This window comes from Arvicanthis niloticus, chromosome 3 (genome assembly GCF_011762505.2).
Source record: "Arvicanthis niloticus isolate mArvNil1 chromosome 3, mArvNil1.pat.X, whole genome shotgun sequence".
In the NCBI taxonomy this organism is placed as follows: Eukaryota; Metazoa; Chordata; class Mammalia; order Rodentia; family Muridae; genus Arvicanthis; species Arvicanthis niloticus.
Genome location: NC_047660.1, coordinates 45,631,764 through 45,638,637, shown reverse-complemented (window position 1 = coordinate 45,638,637; position 6,874 = coordinate 45,631,764). Strand labels below are relative to the sequence as shown.

The 6,874-nt window shown below is 37.7% G+C and overlaps 1 pseudogene; it reads left to right on the top strand.

The window, feature by feature from the left end:
- The first annotated feature begins 5,343 nt into the window (after positions 1–5,343).
- Positions 5,344–5,745, top strand: LOC117705208 (large ribosomal subunit protein uL13 pseudogene; annotated as a pseudogene).
- Positions 5,746–6,874: the final 1,129 nt, after the last annotated feature.

Below are 6,874 nucleotides of genomic sequence, written 5' to 3'. Positions count from 1 at the left end.
TTGAAATATACTGAAAAAAAATCTTTAGCAAATTTCATTAAGAAAGACCCATGTTGACTGTGAGTTGAACCTTGGCTATTTCAAGCTTTTGGGCTAATATCCACACATCAGTGAGTAAATACCATGTGTGTTCTTTTGTGATTGGGTTACCTCACTCAGTTTTCTATTTTTCTAGTTCCATCCATTTACCTAAAAATTTCTCAAATTCATTATTTTTAATAGCTAAGTAGTACTCCATTGTGTAAATGTACCACTTTTTTTGTATCCATTCCTCTGTTGAAGGACATCTGGGTTCTTTCCGGCTTCTGGCTATTATAAATAAGGCTGCTATGAACATAGTGGAGCTTATGTCTTTGTTATAAGCTCATGAAGAAGGAAGACCAAGTGTGGATGCCTCAGTCCTACTTGGAATAACAAAATACTCAAGGGAGCAAATATGGAGACAAAGTATGGGACAGAAACTGAAGGAGGGGCCATCTGGAGACCATTCCACCTGGGTATCCATTCCATGTGCAGTCATCAAAGGTAGACGCTGATGTGAATGTCAGGAAGTGCATGCTGACAAGAGCCTAATATAGCTGTCTCTTTAGAAGTCTGCCAGAGTCTGACATATTCAGAAAACGATCCTCACAGCTAACCATTGAACTGATCAAGGGGTTCCCAATGGAGGGAAGACTGAAGGAGCTGAAAGGGTTTGTGGCCCCATGAGGAGAGCAACAATACCAACTAACAAGAGCTCCCCAGGGTCTAAACCACCAGCCTGGGAGCACATAGGGAGGGACCCATGACTCCATCTGTATATGTAGGGGAGGATGTCCTTGTCCGGCATAGGTGGGAGAGGAGAGACTTGGTCCCATGAAGGCTGAACACCAAGTGGGGGGGATTCAAGGGTGGGGAGGTGGGATTGGGGGTAGGTGGGGGCACATCCTCATAGAAGCAGGAGGAAGGGGGATAGAATGGGGTTTCCTGGGCAGTGTGGGGGGAATGGGGTAACAGGATAAAATCTGAAATGTAAATATAATATCCAATAATAAAAATAAAAAAGAAAGACCCATGTTAAAAAGTAGCATTGGCTGCCAAGTGAGCTCATAGGTAACATGGGCATGTGTCACTGACACTGACTTTTTCAGGGTGCTTGTTTAACTCCTGGATACATGGGAGCCCTGATGGATCTTTACTGGATGTTAAAACTCTACACTATTCTAATGGATTCAATACCAAGAAGGAGCTTCATATTGGTTGTGTTAACTTTGGTGGTTTTTATCTTTTTAACCTAGTTCTTTAGAACCAGGAGCCTTGGGAGACTGCTCAGTGGATAAAGCAAATGTAGAACAAACATGAGGCCTGAAATGAGGGTCCTTAGAATCTGAAACCCTGGTAGTGGGGGGCAACCGCTTGTTATCCCCGGTCTCAGCAGGCTGAGTCAAAGCATCCTCTGGGCAAGCTGGACAATTAGGTGAGCTCTGAGTTTAGAAAGAGACCCTGTTTAATAAAGTAGAGAGTGATGTAGAAAGACTCACATGTCAGCTTTAGGCTTACACACACACACACACACACACACACACACACACACACACACACCAAACAGGAAAGTACAAGAAAGCTAATACTTCCATCACTACTGAGGGAATTAAGAAACTCACAATGTACCTGTAATATTCATTGTCTGAAATGCTACCACTACTGCTACTACTACTAATAGTAATAATAATAATAATAATGAACTAAGTTTAAAGTCTCATTTCAAAATTTTTGCGATTTCTTGTGAAGTTAAAACTGTCTCAATTTTGTGTAAAATAGTCAGGTTGTCAAAATAATCCAGAGGCCATATTTATCTAGAGTCAAACCAAGACCAGGGCTCCTGAACGACTGATACATCTCTGATGTGGTCCCCACCATGCCTAATGGTAACGCTTCTTGACAGGGTAAGTGAAGATTATAAAATTATGTACACCCAAATCTTGACTTTAGATTCTTCTAGCTTTGTATTCTTGACATATTTATTAGAATGCCATGGCTGGATTTAAAGAAGGAAGAATAGAAACCCTTAGTAATCTCAATCCTAACAGAAGAGCAGAACACCTCAATTATTAACATTTTAGTGAAGTAGGTGTATGTTTAAGCCTCAAATAGGCTTGTAAATCTTCTGAAGTCTGTAAAGAGTTGGTAACTTATATCAATACATGCAGCCATGGATTTCCTTTTAAAGGATAATAGTGACAATGACTATCAAAGAAGTAGGATTGTTTCCTCTAATTTTTTACTTAACCACAGCCATGACTTTTTGCTTGAAAATTGTCATAGAAGCAAGTTGACTGACATTTATGTTCAATACATATAATAAAACTTCTTAACCAAAATGCAAATTGAATGGCTGTGGCTTTATTGATGCCCAACAGTGTAAATGGAGAAGTCAACTCTGATGAACATGACTGAAGAATTGTGGGAAAGAAGAGCTTCCACAAATTTGTAAAGACAGTAGTATCTAGTGACCCTAGGGGAACAATTCCTGTAGATGAGGAAAAGCCTGGAAATATTTGAAGTGAGGTAAAACATGTGGATAAAGAAATAAGTAGGTAAACAGTGCTTTTGAAAAACTAAAAACAAGAGAGAAACAAATGACTCACATAGGAGAATATAGTGTCAGTGACATTTCTTGTGACTGAAATGTCAAAGTACAGAGTATAAGGCTAGATATTCACAAAGTACAGATTTCTGAGGAGAAAAAGTGCTTAGAGAGGTGGAAATTGATGTGTCTGGGTATCTGTGATCCATCAGTGGATACAAGAGGAGAGGCACATGTTATTTGAAGGTGGAAATGAGGAACATTCTGTGGACCACTCAAATTTCCTTCAGTGATATGTGAAACATGATCACTAGCCTAGACAGTACATGGACCTAGAAGGAAATTTTGCAGAGACAGCTACGGTTTGAAATAGTTATAAAGAATGGACAAAGAGGCTTCCCAGGGGACTACATTATTTTGCAATTATAAGATCATTGCACATCAGCAACTGAATATCATTGGAGTATATTGTGTATTACCTTCACAAGCATGATTCTTATCTTTTTAATTTAACTTTATTTTTTAATTTATTTTTCTCTCACACAATATATGGGATATCAACCCAAAATGCTTGAGGGAAAATTATCTTGCAAAGTTCTCCTCCCCAGTTAGAAAGATTGGAATAATTATAACATGATTCCTTGTTTCTGAAGTAGTGTTTCCATTGTATTGTTACCTTTGACTTCATCTAGAATCAGTTGTGTGTTTATTTTCTGTTTCTTCAATTTTCATGAAAAATTTTATGGGTATTTTTGGTTTTTTTTTTTTTTTAGTAAATTTCTAATAAGAAAAAAAGAATGATCATCAAACAGCCATGGAAATAAATTTATTCAAAACTAAGTGTGCCCTTATATTCTCTAAGAAATTTATTAATTGTAGATGTAGCCAAGGTGAACTTCTCAGATTATGCTCAAATGTAATCACTTATAAATTATTCATAGCAGTTATAGTTTGAAGCTTATACTTATGAAATCTTAGTTTGATATTGCTTGGATCATCTAAGTCAACTTTATACCAAAATTTTACAATCGTTTAAAAGATGGAGGTGCAACCAAAATGATTTCTTATCTTCTACAACCACTCTCGCTCTCATTGGTGAAAAAATCCTTGACATTGAACCAAAATTTGCTTCCTTATCAGATCTATCTATTGATTGCAAGTCTGCCATATACATCATAAAACCTTAGAGATTTTTTTTTTTCCTACAAGATAGCTCTTTGGATAGCTCAAGGTCATTGCCATGTATATTTTAATCTCCACTTCAGTAAGTTATTGGTTTTAACATACAAATCAATGTTCTTCGTGTCATTCTGATTAAAGCTATCTGCCCTTTGGGCTTGTTCCCAATGTTCCAGCCTTTGCTCCAAGATCAAACTGTACCCACATCTCATGTATTTGATCCCTCAGGTATTTTAGACACATTCCCTTATACCTACTTGCTAAGACAATTTAACTTTGAACTGTTGAAATTAAAAAGGTTTACCAAGTAGCATCAAAACATATCACTATGAAAGCTTAATTAACTGTTAAATTTAATATTTACTTAAACATCATAAAAGATTTTTTTCAATCTGTAGGTTAATTTCATTTTTACATCTCAATTAAGTTCCAATGGCTGAAGAGAAATGAGTTCTGGCGGTAATTTAAATGGCATATTAGAACTGACTCCAAAAGCAAAAGCCATAAATACATGGAAAAATGCAATCTGTATTTGTATCAGTTATTTACATTTTGAACAAAAGCTAAAGGTATCGATACATGATAAAAGCCTATAAATGTTTTAAAAATGGCCCCTAAGCTACAAAGTAAAATTTTCATTGGAATTATCTAAGGGATACAAGATAAATGTGGGTGTTCCCAGGCCCACATCAGCCCTACTAATTTGGTACTCTAATATATCAGAGGTTGCAATTGACAAATTTTCCCCAGTTACTCACTTTTTTACTTCCAACTTGTAATGTAATTCTTTGTCCAACAGGCTGACATTTGAGGCATTCTCTTGTTCCTAATCGGTCAGTATTCTTCTTAACACTACAGCACCCCAAGTACAGATCATATTCAACAAAGCAACATCCCTAAAAACTTTGTTAACAATAAACTCTTTAGAAAAATAAGTTTATCCAAATAAAGCCCTCCCTATAATTCCCGATAAATAGTCAAAGAACCATATGTCTTAACTTCTTCCTTTCAGGTTGAATTCTCTGAGACACGTATGTATTGGAACACTGCTGCCTTGACTGCAGAAGGCAGAGAAATATGTAGGGAAGAGGGAAACCGCCTATAAATATATCCCTTGAGTTCAGGCATTCTGTTATAAGACCCTGGTAAGGGAAGTGTCACTCCTGGTCCACTTGAACAAATGGAAAATGGAAATGTCTTTATAAAGATCAAACCAAGGTACACTGATATTTTTCTGTATTGGTAGATTTTAGTTAGTCGTTTTTCTAAAAATGTTTCCAGTACCAGCTGTGCTTTAAATGGTCTTCAAAAGTGAATACAGTCTCTCTAAACACTACTGAGATGTCACTAGAAGTCAAAACTTACAGTGTTCAATAAATATTAATGAATCTGCATGCTAAAAAATATCTCTACAGCTTTTCCCAAGCAGCTGCCAAAGATGGTGGAGGGGCACGGTCTACTACTGGATGAGTGAGGCCATTGTGGCCAAGCAGGTATTGTTGGGCTGGAAGGTGGTGCTTGTATACTGTGATGGCATCAACATTTTTGGAAATTTCTACAGAAACAAGTTAAAGTATCTGCCCTTTCTCTGAAAGTGGATGAACACCAACCCCTCTCAAGGTCCCTACCCCTTCTGAGCCCCCAGCCACAGTTTTTGGCACTGTGTGAGGCATGTTGCCCCACAAGACCAAGCGAGGCCAGGCCACCCTAGAAGGCCTTAAGGTGCTGGATGGGATCCCTCCACCCTGTAACAAGTTTGCTTACCTGGGATTCAAGACGTTGGGTGGAAGTACCAGGCAGTGATAGCCACTCTGGAGGAGAAACAGAAGAAAAAGGCCAAGATCCACTAGTGGAAGAAGAAGCAGCTCTTGAGGCTATGGAAACAGAAAACAAAAAATATAGAGAAGAAAATCGGCAAGTTCACAGAGGTCCTCAACAAAAAAATTCTCTATAGAACATTCAGCATATCTGCATTTTGTGTCATTTCCTACAGGAGATAAAATTCTAGACATAGTTGATGCCCATCTGATAAAAGTATTGGAAAAGACAAAACATGTGCCATTGTGAAACTGCTCATTGTTACAACTTCAGTGAAATCAAGTGTATTTATTTAATGCCTAAATACAAGAAGAAAGAGAAAGAGGAGAAAGAAAAAGAGGAGGAGCAGGAGGAGAGGGAGGAGCAGAGGGAGGAGGAGCGGGGGAAAAGGAGGAGGGGGAGGAGAAAGAGGAGAAAGAGGATGGGTAGGAAGAGGAAAAGGGGGGAAACAGAGGAGGAGGAAGAGAAAATCTTAGGGATGATTTTTAATACTAGATTTTCCAGCCTATCTGTACTTTTCTAAAAATGAACTGAGCAGAGAACTTAGAGACAACTTTGGCAACAGAAATTGACATCATCTCGGACTCTGCAGAAAGAAACACAAAAATAAACACTGGCCACATGCCTGGGCCATATAAAGATTGGACCCAGTTCTGTATAATGATGGAATGTTCAACACACTCAACAATTCTGCTATAGATTAGCAAATCTTAGAAGAGATATTTATATTGACATTTTTATAACCATAAACTCACAGAAAAGAGAAAGAAGCCAAATGTAACAACATTTTGGAAACTGGGAGCCTTAGAGTAAATGACAACTTGTGTATCAAAGAAGGAAGACCCAAGCTCTCAGTCGGCCATGGGTAAAATGGAGAACAGCCTGAATGACACAGATGTTCAAAGGCTAGAAACCAGAGCAAGGGAGGACCTGCCTGGGTAAGGGGCGATGCCTTTATTTAAAGGCACACGAAGAACATTTCCCCAAAAGTAAAGTGGGATAGAGAAAGATACCAACATAAACCTCTTGTCCCCACATAAATGCATGCATATATACACACAAACACACATAGATTCACCATGTATGTGTACATACAAGTTGTACATGTAAAGTGCACATGTATAAATACAAAGAGAACACACATACACAATATAAATTAATATCCCAAGAAAAATTAAAGTATTGTACCTGAGAAACAAGACTATAATAGTCTAATAAGGAATATTTATGGTTATAATTTTCACACCTTCTGGTATAGAAGCCCTTAATATTCTTTAAAAATATTTAGAATCTTGAAAAGCTTTTTTAAAC